The sequence below is a fragment of the Cetorhinus maximus genome, chromosome 11 (genome assembly GCF_964194155.1).
Source record: "Cetorhinus maximus chromosome 11, sCetMax3.hap1.1, whole genome shotgun sequence".
NCBI classification, from domain to species: domain Eukaryota; kingdom Metazoa; phylum Chordata; class Chondrichthyes; order Lamniformes; family Cetorhinidae; genus Cetorhinus; species Cetorhinus maximus.
The window spans coordinates 36,703,558-36,726,984 of record NC_135889.1 but is presented as its reverse complement, the minus strand read 5'-3'; positions in this window follow the sequence as shown (position 1 = coordinate 36,726,984).

Genomic DNA, 23,427 nt, shown 5'->3' with positions numbered 1-23,427 from the left:
AATGAATAGCAAACTGCAGCATGTTGCTGATATCTCCAGCACCAACCTGGAAAGAGCCAGACATATTAAATTTCATAACTGTAGTTACCTTCCCAGCCACTGGCAATACGATCCTCACTATGGTCTGAGGTTGGAGTTGTGGTTGCAGAAGTTAGCAGATTTCAGTGAGAACATCCTTCATGATGCTAGGCATCTAATGAAGAAGTAGAAAGAGAAATATCCCAAAAGTTGCAGGGAGCAGAATCACGTTCTGCCAATTAGAGTACCTGCCCATTATCCCAACTCTGTTTCCTTCCATTCACTCCTGAACAGATCAATATTTTGCCTTCAATTCCTGGAGATTCAACTTTAGCTAGCAGTCTCTTATTGGGGGCTTTATCAAATGCCTTGTGGAAGTCCATATAAATAACATTTGATAGTATCAAATTGAAATAAACATTACAAATCTGCAAAGATTAGTGGTAAGTCAAAGATTGGTCAAATTTTTAAAAACAGCAAAGAATAACTAAAGGTAAAGTAGGAAAAGAATAACTAAAGTTAGTTTTGGTTCTCCAGAAAGTGAGTCTGGGGAATCGATAACAGAAACTAAGGCAATGGCAAAAGCAGTGTCTTCACTTTTGAGGAGTTGGAAAACTTCCCAGAGATAATAAGAGCATAAGAAATAGGAACAGGAGTAGACCATTCGGCCCCTCGTTCAATAAGATCATGGCTGATCTTCCTGTGTGTCAATTTCCACATTGCCATCTACCTTTGATTCCCTTGCCTAACAAGAACCTATCTACCTCTGCCTTAAAAATATTCAGTGATCCCACTTCCACCACGTTCTGAGGCAGAGAGTTCTAAAGTCGCACAATCCTCTGAGAGAAAAATTTTTTCCTCATCTCTGTCCTAAAAGGGTGACCCCTAATTTTAAAACAGTGCCCCCTAGTTCTGGACTCACCCACAAGAGGAAACATCCTTTTGATATCCACCTTGTCAAGGCCGTTCAGGATCTTGTGTACTTCAATCAAATCACCTTTCATTCTTCTAAACTCCAGTGGAACCAAGCCCAGTCTTCCCAACCTTTCATCATAAAACAGCCCACTCATTCCCAGTTTCAATCTAGTAAACCTCCTCTGAACTGTCTCCAATACATTTACATCCTTCCTTAAATAAGGAGACCAAAACTGCGCAAAGTATTCAAGGTGCAGTCTCACCAATGCCCTATATAACTGAAACATAATATTGTTACTTTTATGTTCAATCCCTCTCATAATAAAGGATAGTATTCCATTAGCCTCCTTAATTACTTGTTGTACTTGCACACTAACTTTTTGTGACTCATGTACTAGAATACCTAGGCCCCTCTGCACCTCAGAATTATGCAGCCGTTCTCCATTTAAGTAAAAATCTGCTTTTTTGTTCTTCCTGCCAAAGTGAACAACTTCACATTTTCCCACATTAAATTCCATTTGCCAGATCTTTGCCTACTCACTCAACCTATCTATATCCATCAGCAATCTCCTCATGTCCTCTTCACAACAGACTTTCCTACCTATCTTTGTATCTTTGTGTCATATGCAAATTTAGCTTCCATGTCTTCATTCCCCTCATCTAAGCCATTGATATAAATCATAAAAATTTGAGGCCCCAGCACAAACCCTTGTGGGACTCCACTTGTCACATCCTGTCAATCCAAAAAAGACCCATTTATGCATACTCTCTGCTTTCTGCCAGCCAGCCAATCTTCTATCCATGCTAATATATTACCCCGTACACCATGCATTTCTATGTTCCATAACAACCTTTGATGTGGCATCTTATAAAATGCCTTCTGGAAATCCAAGTACAGTATGTCTACAGGCTCTCCTTCATCCACTGTGCATATTACTCCTTCAAAAGACTCCAATAAATTGGTTAAAATTATTTTCCTTTCACAAAACCATGCTGACTCTTTCCGATTACCTTGACCTCTTCTAAGCGTGCAGTAATAACCTCCTTAATGATCAATTCTAACAACTTCCCCACGACAGACATCAAGCTAACTGGCCTATAGTTTCCTGTTTTCTGCCTTCCTCCCGTCTTGAATAGAGGGGTTATATTTGCCACTTTTCAATCTGATGGAACCTTTCCAGAATCTAATGAATATCGGAAAATTAACACCAGTGCATCAACTACCTCATTAGCCACCTCTTTTAAGACCCTAGGATGTAGTCCATCAAGACCTGGAGACTTGCCAGCCTGCAGCTCTATCAATTTGCTCAGTACCGCTTCCCTAGTGATTTCAATTTCACGAAGTTCCTCTCTCCCTTCCACCTCCTGATTTACAGCTATTACTGGAACGTTTTTTGTATCCTCTGTAGTGAACACAGAAGCAAAATATTTGCTCATTTCTTCCACCATTTCCTTTTTATCTACTGTTAACTCCCCACTGTCACTCCCTAGAGGACCAACACTCACTTCTCATATTACTATTTTGCTCTCCTGTCTTGACTCTACACCTTGAATTGCTATCTCTACCCAAGCTTGATCCCTCACCCCTCTTGTTTAGTTTAAAGGTGAGTGGTAGCAAGGACAGGAGGGAGGAACTTAAAACAATCACCATCACCAGGGAAAAGGTGCTGGGAAAACTGTTAGACCTAAAGGCTGACAAGTCCCCAGGGCCAGATAGCCTGCATCCTAGCCTCTTAAAAAAAAAGTGGCTTCAAAGATTGTAGATGCATTGGTTATAATCTTCCAAAAGCCCTTAGGTTCTGGAAAGGTCTCAGTGAATTGGACAATAGCTAGTGTAACACCTTTATCCAAGAAAAGAGGGAGACAGAAAGCAGGAAACTATAGGCCAGTTAGCTTAACAGCTGTCATAGGGAAATTACTTGAATTCATTATTAAGAAGGTAGCAGGATACACAGAAAATCATAGCTTGATCAGGCAGAGTCTGTATGGGTTTTTGAAGGGGAGTTAGCATTGATTACCATTTTTTGAGGAAGTAAAAAGCAAAGTCAAAAAGGGGGAACCTGTAGATGTGGTGTACTTGGATTTCCGGAAGGCATTTGATAAGATGCCACCTCAAAGTTTACTACACAATCTAAGATTACATGCTGTAGGGGTGACCTTTTAGCATGGATAAAAGATTGGTTAGCTAACAGGAAGCAGAGTGTCGGGGTAAAGGGGTCTCTTTGGGCTGGCAATCTGTAACAAATAGAGTGCTACAGGGATCAGTGCTGGGGCCTCTACCATTTACAATCTATATCAATGATTTAGATGAAGAGGCTGAATGTATGGGTGCTAAATTTGCTGATTACACCTAGATAGATAGGAAAGTAAGTTGTCAAGAGGAGGTAGAGAGTCTGCAAACGGATATTGACAGGTTAAGTGAGTGTGGGTGAAAAATTGGCAGATGGAGCAGGAAAGTAGGAAAATCTCTGCAGCCACTTCTTGTCCACTTTGGCAGAAAGAATAGGAATGCAGTATGTTATTTAAATGGAGAGAGATTGCAGAACTCAGTGGTACAGAGGGATCTGGGTGCCCTGGTATATGAATCACAAAAAGTTAGTATGTAGGTACAGTAAGTGATTAGGAAAGCAAATGGAGTATTGACATTTATTGCAAGTGGAATGGAATATAAAAATACAGAAGTTTTACTGCAGCTGTACAGAGTCTTAGTGAGATCATATCTGAAATACTGGGTACAGTTTTGGCCTCCTTATTTGAAAAACAAGATATAATTGCATTAGAAGCAGTGCAGAGAAGGTTCACTTGACTCATTCCTGGGATTGAAGGGCTTATCTTATGAAGAACGGTTGAGCAGGTTGGACCTGTACCCATTGGGGTTTAGAAGAATGAAAGGTGATCTTATTGAAACATATAAGATCCTGAGGGGATTTGATAAGGTAGATACCGGGAAGTTGGGGAAGCTAAAACTAGGGGACATAGTTTTAGAATAAGAGGTCTACTGTTTAAGATGGAGATGATGAGAAATGTTTTCTTTCAAAGGGTCATTAGCATGTAGAATCCTCTTCCCCGGAAAGCAGAGGAGGCTGGGTCATTGAATTTATTCAAGGCTGTTAGATTTTTGATAATCAAGGGAGTTAAAAGTTATAGGGAGCAGACAACAAAGTGGAGTTGAGCCCACAACCAGATCAGCCATAATCTAAATGAATGGTGGAGCAGGCTTTAGGGGCTGAATGACTAACTCCTGCTCCTAAGTCCTATGTCCCTATGGTCCTAAGAGGTTTACCAGGATGTTACAGGGAACCAGGGAAGAGGAACATCAGTTGTGAGGAGAGGGAGGAAAGTTATGACTGTTCTCCTTGGAACAAAGAAGGCTAGGAGATGAACTAAAGGATTTTTTTTTTTTTGTTTGCTGAGAGGCTTTGGTAAAGTAAATAGAGAAAAGCTTAAAATCATTGGCAACAGCCCTAGAGTGAGGTGAGGAGAAATGTTCTCACTCAGACATCTGGAATTCTCTACCTTTAAAAGGTGGTGAAAGCTGATTCCATAAACAATTTTATAAAGCTGTTAGACATGTGCTTGAAGATGAAGAACTTAAAGATTATGGACAAAAGGTGGGGAAATGGGACTAATCACAATTCCTCTTTCAAAGAACCAATCCAAGCACCGATGGGCCAAACATCCTCTTCCTGTGCTGTAAGTTTCTATGAATCTAAGGGTGGAATCGTCCGTGCCCGCTGGGGTCGGGCATGTTTGGTGGTGTGAGTGGACAATATGGCGAGAAGGCCAAAAATTGGTTTCACCATGTTGTGAAACCAGGTTGCGAGCATCCGCTCGGCACATCGATGGTGGGCTGAGTTTCCTGCGATCCGACATCAGGAACCTCATTGTAATACATCAGCATATCACTATAAGGCCAGCCCGTCGGACTCATCTGCGCCGCTCCCCCCCACCCCCCCCACCCCTCCTCCCCCCACCTTGGGTCATCTGCCCACAACAGCATATAAAAAGTGTGCACTTGGCGAGCTACACTTTGAGGGGAACTCGGAGGTGAGTGCACAGTAACATTGTGAAGTGCCCTGCTGGCTGACGCCACTTTGGGGTGGGGTGGCAAAGGCTGCCCTGCGGTTAGGTGACTTTGGGGGTGGGGGGGATGGGCATAGACTGCCCTGATGTTGAAGGTAGCACACAAGCACGTGCGGGGTTGGGGGGTGGGTGGGCGAGCGAAGCGGCCACGCATTAGGAGCACCTTGTATAAAGTGACCATTCATCTGCAGCTGAGACAGTTCAGGCACAGCCACATTGATATGATTGGAATCTGGCTTCTGGCTTATCTGCCCACTCAAGCAGAGGCATGAAAGTGCTACCAAGTGCTCCAGAGCTTTACACCCCTCGGGCACAGACTGCAAATTACAAAGCATTTTAGTGGACTGCAGAACAGTTGGATGACTGGGCACATTGTACAATCTCCTTGCTAAAGCTGGCCATGGAGCAGTCACTGGTGGAGGCCCTCACAGCCCCTTGCAATGTCATCATCCCGGTTTGGACCAGTCTCCCTCATGGTTCAGGCTAACAGTGCAGCCTTGCAGTACAGGTTAGGAGAATGCCTGCGCCTGAGCTGAGAACACAGCATGTAGTCCAAAGGGCAAAGCAGCCGCCAATCGGTTGGGTGAAGTAGGGCGGAGGAAGGAGGGGTTTTGGGCAGCCATGCAGCGCACTAAACACTGGCCATCCAAGTGGTGGCCAACACTCTCCGGGTTCTCAGTACATCCATAAGACCATAAGACCATAAGACCATAAGACATAGGAGCAGAAATTAGGCCATTCGGCCCATCAAGTCTGCTCTGCCACTCGATCATGGCTGATAAGTTTCTCTACCCCATTCTCCCGTCTTTTCCCCTAACCTTTGATCCCCTTACCAATCAAGAACCTATCTATCTTGGTTTTAAATACACTCAATGACCTGGCCTCCACAGCCTACTGTGGCAATGAATTCCATAGATTCACCACTCTCTGGATAAAGAAGTTTCTCATCATCTCTGTTCTAAAAGGTCTTCCCTTTACTCTGAGGCTGTGCCCTCGGATCCTAGTCTCTCCTACTAATGGAAACATCTTCCCCATGTCCACTCTATCCAGGCCTTTCAGTATTCTGTAAGTTTCAATCAGATCCCCCCTCATCCTTCTAAACTCCATCGAGTATAGACCCAGAGTCCTCAAACGTTCCTCATATGTTAACCTTTTCATTCCTGGGATCATTCTCGTGAATCTCCTCTGGACCCTCTCCAGGGCCAGAACATCCTTCCTGAGATACGGGGCCCACAATTGCTCACAATATTCTAAATGTGGTCTGACCAGAGTCTTATAAAGCCTCAGCAGCACATCCCTGCTTTTATATTCTAGTCCTCTCGAAATAAATGCAAACATTGCATTTGCCTTCCTAACTACCGACTCAACCTGCAAGTTAACCTTAAGAGAATCCTGGACTAGGACTCCCAAGTCCCTTTGCACTCCAGATTTCTGAATTCTCTCCCCATTTAGAAAATAGTCTATGCCTCTATTCTTCCTACCAAAGTGCATGACATCACACTTCCCCACGTTGTATTCCATCTGCCACTTCTTTGCCCATTCTCCTAAGCTGTCCAAATCCTTCTGCAGCCTCCCCGCCTCCTCAATACTACCTGTCCCTCCACCTATCTTTGTATCATCTGCAAACTTAGCCAGGATGCCCTCAGTTCCTTCATCTAGATCATTAATGTATAAAGTGAAAAGTTGTGGTCCCAACACTGACCCCTGCAGAACTCCACTAGTCACCGGCTGCCATCCTGAGAAGGACCCCCTTATCCCCACTCTCTGCCTCCTGCCAGACAGCCAATCTTCTATCCATGCTAGTACCTTGCCTCTAACACCATGGGCTCTTTTCTTCCTGAGCAGCCTCCTGTGCGGCACCTTGTCAAAGGCCTTCTGGAAGTCCAAGTAGATAACATCCATTGACTCTCCTTTGTCTAACCTACTCGTTACCTCCTCAAAGAATTCTAACAGATTTGTCGGGCATGACCTCCCCTTGATGAAACCATGCTGACTTTGCCCTATTTTATCATGCACTTCCAAGTATTCTGAAATCTCATCCTTAATAATGGACTCTAAAATCTTACCAACGACTGAGGTCAGGCTAATCGGCCTGTAATTTCCTGTCTTTTGCCTCACTCCATTCTTAAATAGGGGGGTTACATTAGCGATTTTCCAGTCCTCTGGGACCCTCCCTGACTCCAGTGATTCCTGAAAGATCACCACTAACGCCTCCACTATCTCTTCAGCTATCTCCTTCAGAACTCTGGGTGTAATCCATCAGGTCCAGGTGATTTATCCACCTTCAGACCATTCAGTTTTCCTAGCACCTTCTCCTTGGTAATGGCCACCATACTCACCTCTGCACCCCGGCTCTCTTGAACTTTGGGGATGTTACTCGTGTCTTCCACCGTGAAGACTGACACAAAGTACCTATTCAGTTCCTCCGCCATTTCTTTGTTCCCCACTACTACTTCTCCAGCGTCATTTTCCAGCGACCCAATGTCCACTTTTGCCTCTCTCTTACCCTTTATATATCTAAAAAATCTCTTGCAAACTTCTTTTATATTACTGGCTAGTTTGCCCTCATATTTAATCTTCTCCCTACTTATTTCTTTTTTAGTTGTCCTCTGTTGGTCTTTGTAGGTTTCCCAATCCCCTGGTTTTCCACTGAGGGAGGGATGGAAACACTACAGCAATGTAATGTTTGGGGCTATTCCGTTCTTTGACAGTGGGTCCTCCTCGATTCCCTTCTGAGTCGCGGTGGCTGCGGTGACTTCTCCTAGAATGCTTCAGTCACTTCTCACCAGTGCCCTCTGTTGGATCCATGATAACACACGTCTCTCTCTTTCATTGTACAGGAGGAGTACATCAGGATCATGGAGCCTGGTGAACTAGCTGTATGCCTCGTGGCATACAGTGAGTGAAGATGACAGAGAAGAGACCGACTGAGCGCCTGGCTGTCCAGAGGGAGGAGCAGCACCCTCAGGATGAAGGGGCAGCCGGGGCTCCCTCACACACCACCGAAGAGCCACAGCGAGCCATCGCTTGTCGGCACCTAGCTAGACCCAGGAACTATAGGCACCACCTTTCATTCCTGCAGATGACCAGTGTTGCCAAAGACTGCGCATGTCTAGGAAACTGGTTGGTCACATCTGCCAGCTACTGGCGTCAAGTGGACATGGAGGGCACCTACTGCCAATGGCCATGAAAGTGACAGCGACGCTCAATTTCTACGTCAGTTGCTCTTTCAGGGCTCCACAGGTGACCTTTGTGGGCTATTACAAGCCTCCACCCACAAATAGATCCATGAGGTCACGAATGCCATCATCATGAGGGCACACAACTTTGTGCATTTCACCCAGGACCAAGAGAGCCAGGATGCAAGAGTGATTGGATTTGCCCAGATCTCAGGTTTCCCACAGGTGCAGGGTGCCATCGACTGCACTCACATGGTGCTCAGATCTCCATGGCAACAAGGTGTCAGCTATGTCAACGACAAGGGATTCCATTCACTGAATGTGCAGCTGGTGTGCGACCACCACAAACACATCCTGCAGATCTGCGCATGGTTTCCAGGGAGTGTGCATGACCCCTACATTCTCAGTCAGTCACAGGTCCCTGACATCTTCAAGGTCCACAGAGGCTGCAGAGTTGGCTCCTCGGGGACAAGGGCTACCCATAGAGGACGTGGCTGATGACACCTGTGCGGCGGCCTCAGGCTGCAGCAGAGAGAAGGTATAATGAGGCTTATGCTGCAGCTCACAACTTGGTGGAGCAAACCATTGGGATGCTGAAAATGAGGTTCTAGTGCCTGGACCGGTCTGGTGGAGCCCTGCAATATAGTCCACAGAGGGCGTCACGCATCGTCGTCACCTGCTGCACCCTTTACAACCTGATGCTGCAATGGGGAGAGGAGCTGGCTGAGGAGGAGCTGCAGGAGCTGGAGGTCTCCTCGGACAAGGAGGGCGTCAACAGTAATGAGGGTGAGTCGGTCCTCGAAGGTGACAATGACGGGGATGAGGTCCTCGCACTGGCCAGACGAGGCAGGTGCTTGGGAGGCCCTCTTGGCTGCTAGATTTGTGGAGGATGATGACAACATGCAGTGAGGAGACACCATGGATCCTCACATTGCATCTATGAATGTTTGACTCCAGTCTGGCTTATGGCTCGTCATCTGACTTGGGCTCAGCAAATTTCTGGCCTCCAGCAGTCCTCCAAGTGCTGGGGACCTGGGAAGTCCCTGCCTCTACCTACTGTGGATCAGAAAGTGTGTGATAAGCTCACCAGATTGTGATCCTGAGGCTACTCTAAAGTTAGGAGTTAGGTCCCACCGAAGTGTGTGTCTGCGCTGGTGGAGGATGTGGGTGAGCGCTGTGACGGGACGTCAATGAAGGTACCTTCAGATTCCTCTTCAGAGGTTTCTTCAGGGCTTGCTTGGAGGCCCTGGCTCATGGGCTCTGTTGGCTGTTTGGCAGATGTGCCTGCAAAAGTAAGGTGAGATAATTAGTCCATGGCAGTGGCCTATGAAACAGGACACATCACTCACAGCGTGGTTGTCTGATGGATGTTGCATTGCTGGATCCTCACTTGGTAGAGCAGCGCCGACCTCACCGTCAGCACAGGAATGGTCTAGATCCTTGCCGGCCAGCTGGATGGCTCCGTTTTCAAAGTCTGTGAGGACCTCGATTTCAGGCATTCCTCCACCAGCCTGTGTCTTGTGTGCCAGCTTGTCCTGCATAAATAGGGATGGAGAGAGTGTAAGCAGCATGCCTGCCAGACCAGATGATAAGTATGCCTGGCGTCTGTGGGTGGTGAGTGGTCCCATGAACAGGATGAGGACAATGGAGGTGTGTGTGAGAGAGTGAATGGTGATGTCCCTTGAACAGGCAGTGAGTAAGGGCCCTGTGGATGTGTGATGGGTTTGTGAATGTGTGAGTTGAGAGTGATGAGAAGAGTGACTTAACCTGGCGCAATGGACAAGATCTTTCATCCTTTTGTGGCAATGGGTAGCTGTCCTCTTTTGCAGTGCTGACCACTGCTACCACCGCCTCCCAAGCTGGATTGGTGATGTTGCTGGCCATCCTGCGGCCAGAATGGGGATAGAGGACATCATGGTGAGCCTCCACTACTTCTAAAAGGTCCTCGAGGGACGCGTCATTGAACCTGGGGGCTGCAGTCATTTTGCCTTTCAGGGCCACGTCTTCTTTGCAGCAGCTGTGGGCTGGTATCACTGAGAGGTGTACGCGTGGCTGGACAATAAATATGGCGCCCAGCGTGATGAAGCGGTGAGGTGCTGGCATGGCGGGTGAATGACAACCCACCCGACATGGAAACAGCGTGTTTCCTGGGAATGCATAATTAATGCGGTGGGTTTGGGACAATACTGCATGAAAAGTCGCCATTGCGGCCAGTGGGTAAAACATTGCTCTAGCCACTCGCTATAGCACTTAATGTAAATCTGGAACGATTCCGCCCCATGTGTCACATATTGTTCCTCACAGAGGCACAGGTGGAAAAATTGAACATCCTGAGTAGATATGTTCTCCTGCTAGGACCCCTTCATCGCCCCGCGCCCCAACCACCCCCCACCCTTCTCGCAGTTTGTGCTATTCAGAATAGCCTCAGTTCAATCCAAGAAGAAAACCTAGCAGTGCACCTGTATCTGGCAGCAACAGGTTTGTGCAGAAGACTTGAAGTCAGCAAAAAGTATTTGAGCACCTCTCACAGCATTCCCTGTAGACTTTTGTAACTTAAAACAACTATAGAAAGCACAAGAAAGATATGGAATGGTAGCAACAGCCAGAAGAACATGTAAGTAATTGATGATCTCATTAAAAAGCACTGGTGAGAAGTCCTTCCTGCTGTTTAATGTGTGTTCAGCTGTGAGAGCTGAAGCGAGGGTGTTAGCTGGAGCACTGAGGTGTAAAATGGTAGAGCCGGCTTCAAATCAGCATTGCATGCTGATTGGCATCATGGTCTGCCTGTTCTGTATACTTCCGGCAGATGCTGTCTGTGCGGGTGTTAATGTCTTTACCGACATGGCATCTCGAACGCTTCGGGCCAGATGTGTGCACGCTTGGCACGGTCACCATTTTGAAACCTTCAGGCTACTCACAGCACCCAAAAAATAAGTGCCACTGAGCCCAATTTCTCATCTAATGATTCCACTTGCTGGGGAATGTAAAACGAGAGGACATTAATAAACGGTAGTCATGAATAAATCCAATAAAATATTCAGGAGAAACCTCTTTACCCAGAGGCTGATAAGAATGTGGAACTCACTACCACATGGAGCAGTTGAGGTGAATAGCATAGGTGCATTAATGTGGGAGAAAGGAATAGAAGGTTATGCTGGTAGGGTTACATTAAGAGGGGTGGGGAGGCTCTTGTGGAGCATAAACAACATATCGACAGCTTGGACTGAATGGCCCAATTCTGTGTAAATATCTATAATTAAAAATGAAGCTTTGGTTTGTCCATACTGTTCTGATTGGTTGGTGGGTAGATTTGGTGGTATGAGCCTGGTGCATGGACAAGCACGTGGGGCGTGGAGAGGAATGGAGCGAGTGACGCAAGTGGGGCTGGGTTGTGAAGATAACGCAAAAGTGGAACATAAGGGGAGCCCAACAACAAAGTTAGCTTGGCTAGGGGATGGTGAGGAGGCGGAAGCATGAGGGGAACAGTGGGTTTTTTTTCTATTTATTCTTTCATGGGATGTGGCCATCCCTAGTTGCCCTTGAACTGAATATTTCAGAGGGCAATTAAGGGTCAACCTCATTTCTGTGGGTCTGGAGTCACACGTAGCTCAGTTATGGAAGGCAGATTTTCTTCCCTAAAGGATATTATTGAGCTAGATGAGTCTTTACAATAATTGATGATAGTTTCATGGCCGCCATTACTGAGACACGTTTCACAACTGTACATATGCGACGTGCACCTGGCGATCTGCACTTCACTCTGGACTTTGAAGCTTGTTTGTCTACCTTGCTTTGGGCAGCACTCAGGGTCATCAGCACCAGGCTTCGCAGGCAGCACCATATCACTTCTAGGGGACTCACGGGCAGGTCTCTACCTACCAGACAAGCTGTAAGGTGAGGGTGGCTTTTCAATGGCTGCTAGGCTGGGGTTTGCTTGGGGGAGGGGGAGAAGTGGCCTCAGGAAAGGGAAGATGCTGCAGGGCGAGGGCTGTATTGGGGAAGGGGGGAAACCCAGGGTGTGTGTGGGGGGACATGTTGATCTGTGCAAGTGGCCTCAAGGTGATAAGGGCTGAGAAGGCAGGCTCCAGAAGAGATGAGGCCAGTTGGAGATGTGAGGGTGTGTGTGTGAGAGAGAGTGGTAATGTCCCTTGAGCTGGCAGTGAGTGAGATGCCAGTGAACGTGTAATGGGCTTGAGTGTGTGAGTTTAGAGTGATGAGATTGTTGTCTTAACCTGGTGGTATGGATGAGATCATTCATCCTCTTTCTGCACTGGGTGGCCAACCTCTACTGTGCAGTGTTGGCACTGACCACATCTGCCACCGCCTCCCAAGCTGGAGTGGTGAGATTGCTGGACCTCCTGCGGCCAGAGCGGGGTTAAAGGACATCCTGGCGGGCCTCCGAAAGGCATTCCAGTGACGGGTCACTGAGCTCTTCCTGGCTTTCAGGGCCATGTCTTCACTGGAGCCGTCCTGGGCTGCAAACATTGAGAACTGTGTGCACAGCTGCAATTTAAATATGGCACCCGGAGTGAGGAAACAGTGAGCAAGACGGCGTGTTTTCCGTGGATGCATAATTAATGAGGCAGGAAAGGGGTGATACAGCGCGAAAATCTGCCAGTGCAGCTGGTGGGTAAAACGTCTTTTTCCACACCCAGTACCACACTTAGTGAAAATCTGGGACAATTCTGCCCTTTGTTTAGAGTTTTGTCAGCACTGGTTGGGTACGGTCAGTACTTTGCAGGTTGCAAACAGCCAAAGGGACACAAAAGCAGAAAATGCTGGAAAATCCCAGTAGGTCTGGCAGCATCTGTAGGGAGAGAAACAGAGTTAACCTTTCAAGTCTGCATGACTCTTCTTCAGAGCTCTAAAGAAGAGTCATATGGACTCGAAATAGTAGATGCTGCCAGACCTGCTGAGTTTTTCCAGCAATTCAGTTTTTATTTCAGACTTCCAGCATCCACAGTAGTTTGCTTTTATTTTAGTTGAAGGGACATGCTGTTTGTTCCGATCCATTAGTCATTGGGCCTTATGGCCTATATACCTGGCATCACACCAGCACTGAAATTCATATAACACATTACTCATTTGTGTGATAGGCAAACATCTTTTTAGCTTGACAGCAGCATCCTGATAGTGGAGAATACCACTCATGCTGCTGCTGCATAGTAACAGCATGCAACTATCTTCACCTGCTGCTCAAGTTTTTGAGACACCTTATACTTCCAGGGTAATCTTAGGCAGACTGGCCAGCCACAGGCCCATTCATGAGATTGCGTGATACACAATTAGCAATGATCTGACCCAGCTAGCCATTATCCCACAGGATGGCTTTGACAACATTTGCTAAATAATCCTGATTTTGCTAAGAACTATACTGAAAACCAATTTAAGATTGTCAGTTAGGCCCGAAGTATGGCTTACTTACACATGCTAGAAGCCACATACATTCACACACAGGTCCCTGTCCTTTGCAGACAGAAGGAACATGTGAGAATAGTATCTATCCCTTAATTATACTGTCCCCTGCTACAGCTACATTCCTTTCTACTCCCCCCAACTTGATGACACCCTGCACCATGGTGCCATGGTCAGTTTGCTCATTCTCCCTGCAGTTCTTGCTCTCATCCTCACAAGTTGCAAGAACCTCGAACCTGTTGGGCAATTGCAAGGGCCGAGGCTCCTGCATTGCCAGCTACTGAATCCCCATACCTGCTTCACTCGTAGTCACACCCTCCTGTTCCTGACCAAGGACCAAATCTGAAGTAGCTGCTGCATCGCACTGTCCAAAGCTTGGACTCCAGCTCATCAACTCGGAGCTAAAGTTCCTTCATCTGCAGACACTTGCAGATGTGGCTGCCATGGATTAGACTGGTGTCATCAGCTCCCATATGCTACAGCTGCAACACGTACCCGCCACGTCATCTTTATTGTTAAGCTCTAAATGTAATGCAGCACTTATATCTCCCAAGTACCAGTTTAAACTACTGCCCACATTTAGAGTGGTAAAATCTTAAAAACTCACCAAAAAAATCATCTACCTGCTCACTTATTAAAGCCTTGAACACTTAACAATTTCTGAAGGCTGGAAAAAAAGTCATAGAGAGCAGCACCTCCATTTCCCCCACTGCACAAAATTCTCAAGTTTTCATTCACCCCTTGTCACACTCAGGCCACGTCACACTCTGTGTGATTGCAAACCATGTCTACTTTTATAGAGCTGATGACTCACACCCAAGTCGCAACTGCTAATTCAGCCTCATGCTCCAGTGAATAACACAAATTTACTTTTGTTCATTGGTAACTGCCACAGCCTGGCAGTTTCTGTTAATGAGGTTGCTAAACTAGCTTGCAGTTTTAGAGTTCTAAGTCAGAATCTGACTGCTAATCTCAATTTTTGCTTGAGAAAAATTACAAAGAGATTCTCACCTGCTTCGAGTTCCCAAGGTAGCACCCATAACTCATCGAACTGAGGCCCATCGTCACACCCTGCGCTTCCACACATGGCCTCCATCCAATTGTTCCTATTTTTAGGAGGCATTATAGAAATGTAGGAATTCCTAGGCCCCACTCACCCTTCGTTTTCATGATTTTCAAGAATACAGAACAACCATTTGGCATTGGATCTGTATTTTGTTTCTGTAAAAAAAAACTGTTTTGTAATTAAAACTGAAGCTTTAGCCTCTTATTATAACCTGCTTATGCTAAAATACTCTTTACCTTGTCATAACAGACAATGCACCACAGTCAAGAGAGGGACATTAACCAGATACAAGATTAATCCCTGCTAAGAGCTACTTTACTATAATAGTGTCTGGGTGCCACTCCATTAATTATTTCTCCTTCCTCATAAATTTATAAAATCTTTCTCTTTGATTCTTGGAGGAGACCCATGGTATTGTTCTTCAGCGAACAGACTAACCCCTCTTCCCAATCCTCTAATTCAGTAATGACCAAATAAAACAGCATTTCCCAATGAGCTGCAGAGTGCACACTGTGAGGACTATGGGGACAGGAAGAGGCCATTCAACTCCCTATTTAGTTGGATCATGGTTGACCTGTATCCTAACTCCATTTAACCTGCCTCAGTTCCGTATTCTTTAATAGCCATGCCTAACAAAATTCTATCAATCTCAGTTTTGAAATTTTCAATTGACATAGGGCTCAACAGCTTTTTGGGGAAGTGAGATCTGTATTTCCACGAGCCTTCTTGGTGAAGAAGTGCTTCCTGATGTTGCTACTGAATGGCTACCTCTAATTTTAAATGTATGCCTCCCCCTACCCACCTGCTCAACCAAGTTCTCTATTTCCCCACCAGAGGAAATAGTTTCTCCCCCTTCCACCCTTTCAAAACCTTTAATCATCTTAAACATATTTTACAGCATTTCCACGAAAACAAACATGCTGTGATCAGTACTGACAGATCCACTCGATCTTTATTGTACATTATGTTTATCAGAAAATCTTGGTGATAAAAAAAAATCTCTGCTAACTATGCACAATCAAGTATTTTGTTTTGGATGCAGCACTAGGGGTGGGGATTTAATGACTTCCAGAGCTGCAAAATGTATACGCTATTCAAATGTGATGTGTTTTTATATTTATAAACAGACATGTATGGATCTGGGACTATAGGTATGAAACACCTGCCCACATGATCACATCACCTGTACAACATCTGCAAGCATTTGCTCCCCTCTGTAATTCACATAAATAAGTAGCTTGCCCTGACTTCTCTACAAGTAGAAACATAATGGTCTTCTGAGATTTATTAGAGCCAGAATTTTATAAAAAGATAGAGCTTGTAGTTGATACAGTTCTGTTTGTTGAGCAGATACCTAACTAACAGAATGTGCTATGGCGTGTCAAAGTTCATGCACATTTAATGAGACATGAGCACTTGAACTCATTGTCCCTGTCAGTAAGTTGAATTAGTTATTCAGCATCTGAACTGGGAATTATTATACTCTCCACACATGCAGACTTAATAAGGCTTGCAGGTGCACTGGGTGGCACAATCTGTTAAAACATTGTCCTTATCACCTCCGGGACCTGCTTTGGAGTTCAGCCCAGACAGCAGAGATAAAAGGTTCCTCTCCACAAACAGCAATGGACCTTATGTGAAATGTGCGTGTTCTGTCTCAATCCAGCTCACATTGAACATAAGGTCAGAACTGAGTGGAAATGACCTCAAATTTGGCATTAATTTGTACCATGCTGTGTAACAGGTGAACCCAACAGTAAATGTGCCACATGAAGCTCTCCACCAGCTGCCAATTCTGACCCCCAGCAATATAAAAAATAATTAGAATGGAAATTCAGACCGTTTAATCGAGCTGACAAGGAGTCAGATTTATTGCTAGTTGAAATGGTTACATGGTATACAATGGTTCAGCTCAGTTTTGCTGAGAAATTATTAAATAGATGATGGAAAACAGAAAACCATCATGCTGATGCTTTGGGTGAACATACTTGTGAACATTATTGTTGAAGTAGATTTTTAGAACTATATCCAAACTGTAGCAAGTGTCATTTTGTAGTGCTTGTGGCTTTCACAGGGTTTGAAGTGACTGAGGAATCTGGGTACAAGTAATCTGAACATACATAACAGATCCAACATTCAGCAATGCCAACTCTCGCTTATAGAGTATACATTACATCCACACACTTACAGGATAAGCTGTCCAACCTTATGTGAGCAGTCTGGGGAGGAAACACTGATTTGCTCATTGCACTTGCTAAAATAGAGGGAAATGAATGGGCAGGTTAAATCAGGACATTCACATGCATGTCTACAGCAGTCCTAGAAATCTGGAAACAGGTTGTTTGACTGTCTTCATTGTGGAGTTGTGCAGAATACATGGGGGCATAAAATACAACAGAAAATAGTTCACAAAATATAAAGGAGGTTTAAATATAAGTTTTGTTGTGGTACAGTGATGTAGTAATGAAAATAGTTGATCTGGAAGGATTACATTTTAATACCAGAAGCACTGTTGGCTCTGATATGAATCTGAAGGTGGCTTCCATGTGGTGGAGGGAGCCTGGAATTGTCTGGCAAGGAGGAAGCATGGAAGTCAACTCAATGGGTCAGAACCTACAATCTCAAGCTACACGGTGGCCATGATGTGCACATGCATTACTCAATCTCAATTGTGTTTATTGGGACAATATGCAAATGGGCATTGGAGATTATTCAGGATGGATGGTGCACATAGATCAAGAGCAACAGCACCCAGATTTAATGATGCTTTGTTGGAATTACTGGTGGGTGCAGTCCAGGGCAGGATGGACAGACTTTTCCCCAGCAACAGGAGGAAGAAACTTGCTGCAGTCATAGTTGACAGACAGCAAGTCATAGTCGGAGATGGATGAGGAGGTGAGCAGCAGAAGGGTTGTGCTCAGGTCATGGGTGCAATGCAGGAGCGGTTTAATGATCTAGCCAAGTCATGAAAAGTGAATACAATTGCGATTCTGCCACATCCCGTGCCTTAAGTTCCTCCCCTTTCACTCTGCCTTGCTGAACGTTCTCCATCACATCACTCCTCACACCCACACAACCTTCAGCAGCAGTCAGCTTTCACTTTCTATGCACTTCATCTCCCCGGCATTGCCAATTATCTCAGTCTCTACACAATGTGGTGCATCGGTCTCATAGTCACCCATCTAAATGTGCTGAATATCTCAACTTCAGTCACTTCAGGTCTGTTTATTTTTTCTCCTATCGGAGAAGAGATTGCAAATGTGAGGAAGAGAGACAGACGACCAGAGGTGGTCTGCCACAAATAGTTTATTTTGGCTTATAACAGTTTAAAATCGTTATACTAGTCTAACTCAAAGATACAGTGGAGGACGTCCTGGAGGTAAGCAGCACATCTACAACCCTCTCAGTCAAAGATGTAGAGACAGAGAACTTACAGATAACTGGTGAGAGAATTACTCATGTCTCTGGTACACACATATACAGACTGCATTCCATCAATGCCTGAACAATGAGATTATTGAATATAGTGATTGTCAAGATTGTGACTTTGCCATAAGTAAGGTATAACCCTTTCTTTTATCTTCCAGGGCCTTCACCTGTACAGCAAGTTGCTGCAGACCATCCATGAGGATGATTCTTCAGAGGACCTCATTCTTTCTGAGGATGTACAATCACAAGATCTATAGCCATGGACCAGTGCAGATAATCATATCCAGTGGCTTTAGTTAGACAGTTAGTTGGATTTATACCGGGGACTCACAAATGTTCACAGACACTGGTGGCAGGGAAGGAGAATGTTAAAGATGTATCAGCAACTTAGCAAAGTACTGACAGACAAGCCACATACACACACTCCACATTAGAGAGGATGGCTATGTCAAACTTGATCACTAGTGCATTGGTGATACAATGAGAATGTTTGCAATGAAGAAAGAGTCCATCTCCAAAGAGCTTCAAGTATGGCTTTCAAATGAGTCCATGCAGGCCATGATCACAACTTTGGATGCTGCCTTACAACACGTACTGATCTTCATTAATCTGCAGCAGATTGATATGTGTGCTGAGGCACTGGGACAGCAGAGGGGTGAGGACGAAAAAGAACATAGATGTGGGAACTTCAGGTTTGGGATGATACGTCATGAGAAGCTGCCATTGTGGCTGATGGGTAAAACAATGTTTTACTCACCCGATACTACACTTAGTGCAAATCTGGGACAATTCCACCCACAGTTGTGAACAAGTGACATAACAACAAGGCACAGCCAGACACTTGTTTAATAAGGGAAGGTGTCTCATATAAAGAATAAAAAAGAGATTTTTCACAATTCTTTGATGTTCCAAAGAGCTATCAGCCAATGAAATAGTTTGAAAATGAAGTCACTGTTGTAATGTAGAAAATACAGCAGCCAATTTGTGCATAGGAAACTCCAGCAACCAACTAAATGGTAATTAAAAGACTACCTATCTCAGTGATTTTGGCTAAAGGGATATATTAAATAGGACACTGGGGAATACTTGCCTATTGTCATAGTGTGTCATGGGATCAGTCCAGTGGCTTTTGTAACCAGTGGTTCACTCAGTGTACTGCCCTCAAGCTAGAGACTGAAATTCCTTGGAGTGTATAGATTTGTGCTCCTACTTATCAGAGTGGGATAGAGGGAATAAAGTGCCAGATGAAACACTTCATAACTCCATTTCTTAGGGCCCTGATACGGCTTCTTCTGCCATATTTGCAGACATAAAAAGCCAAAAAAAATGTTAACACCATATCCTTAGAACAACAAATAGCCCTCCCCAAGAAAGCATTACAGGTCTGGAAATACCTTTTTGTGGAGTGAAGCAAAAATATGTGCTGTACAAAACCCTGAGCTGGAGCCAGGCCTCTTATTTTTCTTTCCACTGCTTCCCCCATCTCTAGAAAGGGGTCAGATGATGTAAGGTGTTCTCAAATTCATTCTCTCCTATCTTGTTTGGTGTTGTCATCTCCTCTGAAAGTGGAAGCATTTTTTGAAAAGCTAAAATTGGTTGCAAAATACCTCCCTGGGTTTCTAGGTGCAAGTGAATTTTAACAGCATAATACCTATGCCAGGCAACCTTACTGGCACTGAAATTTAATTTCACAAGTTGGGAGCTTCATTCATTCAAATTTTAATTATTGTTGGAGGTTTTTAAAAAGTTTTTTTTACATTTTATTTCTGCCTCATCTCTGACTTAATCCCATCTTTCTTTCCTTCATTTACTTCACTTGTATATGATTTTACATTGAATTAAATATTCTAATTTACATTTTCTAGTGTATTTTCTTCTGTTAGGATTTGGACATCACTGGCAAGGTCAGCAATTTTTATTTAGTTATTCATTCATGGGACATGAGATCCACATATATTGCCCATCCCTAATTTCTCTTGGGAAGGTGGTGGTGAACCATCTTCTTTAACTGTTACAGCCTATGTGGTGTAGATACACCCACAGTGCTGTTAGGGAGGGAGTTCCAGGATTTTGACTCAGCGACAGTGAAGGAACATCGAAATAGTTCCAAATATAAATGGTGAGTGGCTTGGAGAAAAACTTACAGGTGCTGGTGTTCCCTTTCATCTGCCATCCTTGTCCTTCCAGGTGATAAAGATCATGGGTTTGGAAGGTACTTTTAGTCCATTTCGATCCCTTCCTCCCACCCCACCCGCACTAGGGCCATCTGCCACTAGCTTGCTTCCCTTAATGTCCCCATTAGCACATCCTTTAGATAATATCACCGCCGTCAACACCCCTTTGTCCTTTTGTCTATGACATCTTTGGCAGTCTCTTCTTGGCCTCCACTTATCATCGGCCCCCTATCAAGCTCTCCTGTCCCACCCCCTTCTACCAGCTTATATTTCATCTCATTTCTACATGTCTTAGTTCTGATGAAGGGTCATACGGACTCGAAACGTCAACTGTATCCCTCTCCGCAGATGCTATAAGACCAGCTGAGTTTTTCCAGGTATTTTTGCTTTTGTTCTAGATTTCCAGCATCCACAGTATTTTGCTTTTACCGAAGGAGCCTTGTTGAGTTGCTGCAGTGCATCATGTAGGTGGGACACACTGCTGCCACTATGCATTGGTGGTGGAGGGAGTGAACATTTAAGGTGCTGGATGGGGTGCCAATCAAGTAGACTAATTTGTCTTAGATATTGTCAAGCTTCTTGAGTGTTGTTGGAGCTTCACTCATCCAGGCAAGTGGAGAATATTCCATCACACCTCTAACTAATGCCTTGTAGATGGTGGACAGGCTTTGGGAGTCAGGAGATGAGTTACTTTCTGCAGAATACCTAGTCTCTGACCTGCTTTTGTAGTCACAGTATTTATATGGCTGGTCCAGTTCAGTTTTGGGATAACGGTGACCCGCAGAATGTTGGTAGTGAGGGATTCAGCGATGGTAATGCCATTGAATGTCAAGGGGAGATGGTTGAATTCTCCTTGGTTGGAGATGATCATATCCTGGCACTTGTGTGGTACGAATGTTACTTGCCACTTATCAGCCCAAACCTGAACATTGTCCAGGCCTTGCTGCATATGGTACCAAGTGAGAGCAGTTAAGAGTAAACCACATTGCTATAGGTCCAGAGTCACCTGTACACCAGGGAAGGATGGCCGATTTCCTTCCCAAAAGGACATCATTGAACCTATTGGGTTTTTAATGACAATCAGGTAGTTCCATGGTCATCAATGCTGGCACTAGCTTTTTACCACAGATTTATTCATTAACTGAATTTAAATTCCCTATCTGCTGTTATGGGAGTTGAACTCACATCCCCAGGTTACTTGGTTGGGTCTTTGAATCACTAGTCCATAAGGAAACCACTATGCTACCACAGCTGACTCTGCATGGCTCAGTCAATCTGATTGGCTGGAGAGACATGGGCTCAGATTTTCGCCAGGATGGAGAGCTTCTCCTTTGTAATGAAAATAGTGGAACTGCCTGAAGAACGTAAATCCCACCCCAGAACATGGCACTTCCCATTTTCACAGGGGCGGGAATGGGGGAAGGCATGTTTTGCACACGCGCATTTTACGGATGCAGCTGGCTATTTGAATCATCAGCTGCCCCACTGTAGGTGGATTTTGGTAGCCCAGGAGTGTGGAACCCAAAGGGTGCAAAGTGGACCTGGTAAGAGCAGGCCTGAACTTGGCATATTTCTTTGCATAGTCAGGGGGCCCTTTGGAGAGGTAGAGTACCCCTGTTGAATTTGCTTAAAAATTTTACTCACAGTCCCAAAAGTGGCATAAAACAAATTTCAACAGTCTTCCCTTAACCCAAGGCAGTAGGAAGGGGAGGCTCCTGGTATTGCAGGGCAATTATTTTTGCCTCTGCTGACCCGTACACCTTGGTGCCAGGGAGAACTTTGTGCCGGAGAAGGCGCATAGCGCTTTGTGCGAAGGAGCATAGAAGAGGCATTACGCCCTCACACATAGAGGCCAGTCACAGTGAGCAGCCGGAGGCCAGAAGGAAGTCAGAAGGTCAGGAGGAAGGGGCTGCTGCCTGTGCACCAGGAAGGAGGAGGAGGAGAGGCAGGACAACCAGGTACTACCCTGTGGAAAGGGGGTACAGACCTAGGATATCCTACCTCAACATGACAGCGAACCAGTGCTGAAGGCGACTGAAGCTAAGCCGTGAGATGGTGACAGGCATACGTCACATGGTCCAGCAACAACTCAAGCCACAATTCATTGACCCCCCATGCCCTACCAATGGCTGTGGCGGTAACTGTTGCTCTTAACTTCTGTGCCTCAGGATCTTTTCAGCAATCGTCAGGTGACCTGTCTGGTAAATCTCAGTTAGCAGGCGGAATTCTGCAATATGCCCCATCAAGGGTATCAAGAATAGTGGTGGTGTGCTGCATGCTGCACAATACTGTACAGTGGAGGGGCCTGGAAATCAATGACAGTGATGCCATGGGCACAGCTCCAACTTCTGAGGAGGAGGGAGATGAGGAGGAGGCATTAATGCTGTAACTAATGCCTTGTTTGTTCATGTGAAAGATTGCATTAATTTCCCTGTAGATTTGGCATCGCAGACACAGAGAGCCACAACCTTTGCCCAATTAGCAGGCTTCCCTCAGGTGCAGGGTGATATTGGTTGCACCCATATTACCACAAAGGCCCCAACTCAACATGTGGACACCTCTGTCAACTGCAGGTCCTTCCACACAGTCAATGTCCAGGTGGTATGTGACCAAAACAAGGTTTTCCTTCATGTGTGTGCAAGGCGTCCTAGCAGCTGACATGACTCCTTCATACTAAGTAGATCCCAACTCCCTCAACTACTTCAGCCACCAATGTAGATCCATGGTTGGCTTCTAGGGGACAAGGGCTACCCCTTAAGAACTTGGATAATAACCCCCTTTAGTAACCCACAAATGGAGGCAGAGCGCAACCAGAACAGCAGCCTCATTGTCACCATGAGTGCCATCGAGCAGGCCATTGGCATTTTAAAGATGTGCTTCAGTTGCCTCCATCACTGAGGCAGAGTTCTGCAATATGCCCCAGCAAGGGTATCAAGAATAGTAGTGGTGTGCTGCACGCTGCACAACATTGCACAGCGGAGGGGCCTGGAAAGCAATGACAGTGACACCATGGGCACAGCTCCAACTTTTGAGGAGGAGGGAGATGAGAAGGAGGAGGAAGCCCCTGTCCAAAATGGTTGAGGGTGAGGAGGCTGCCAATGGCAGAGCAGCTGGATGGCATGGCTATGTAGCCAGGGCTGACACTATG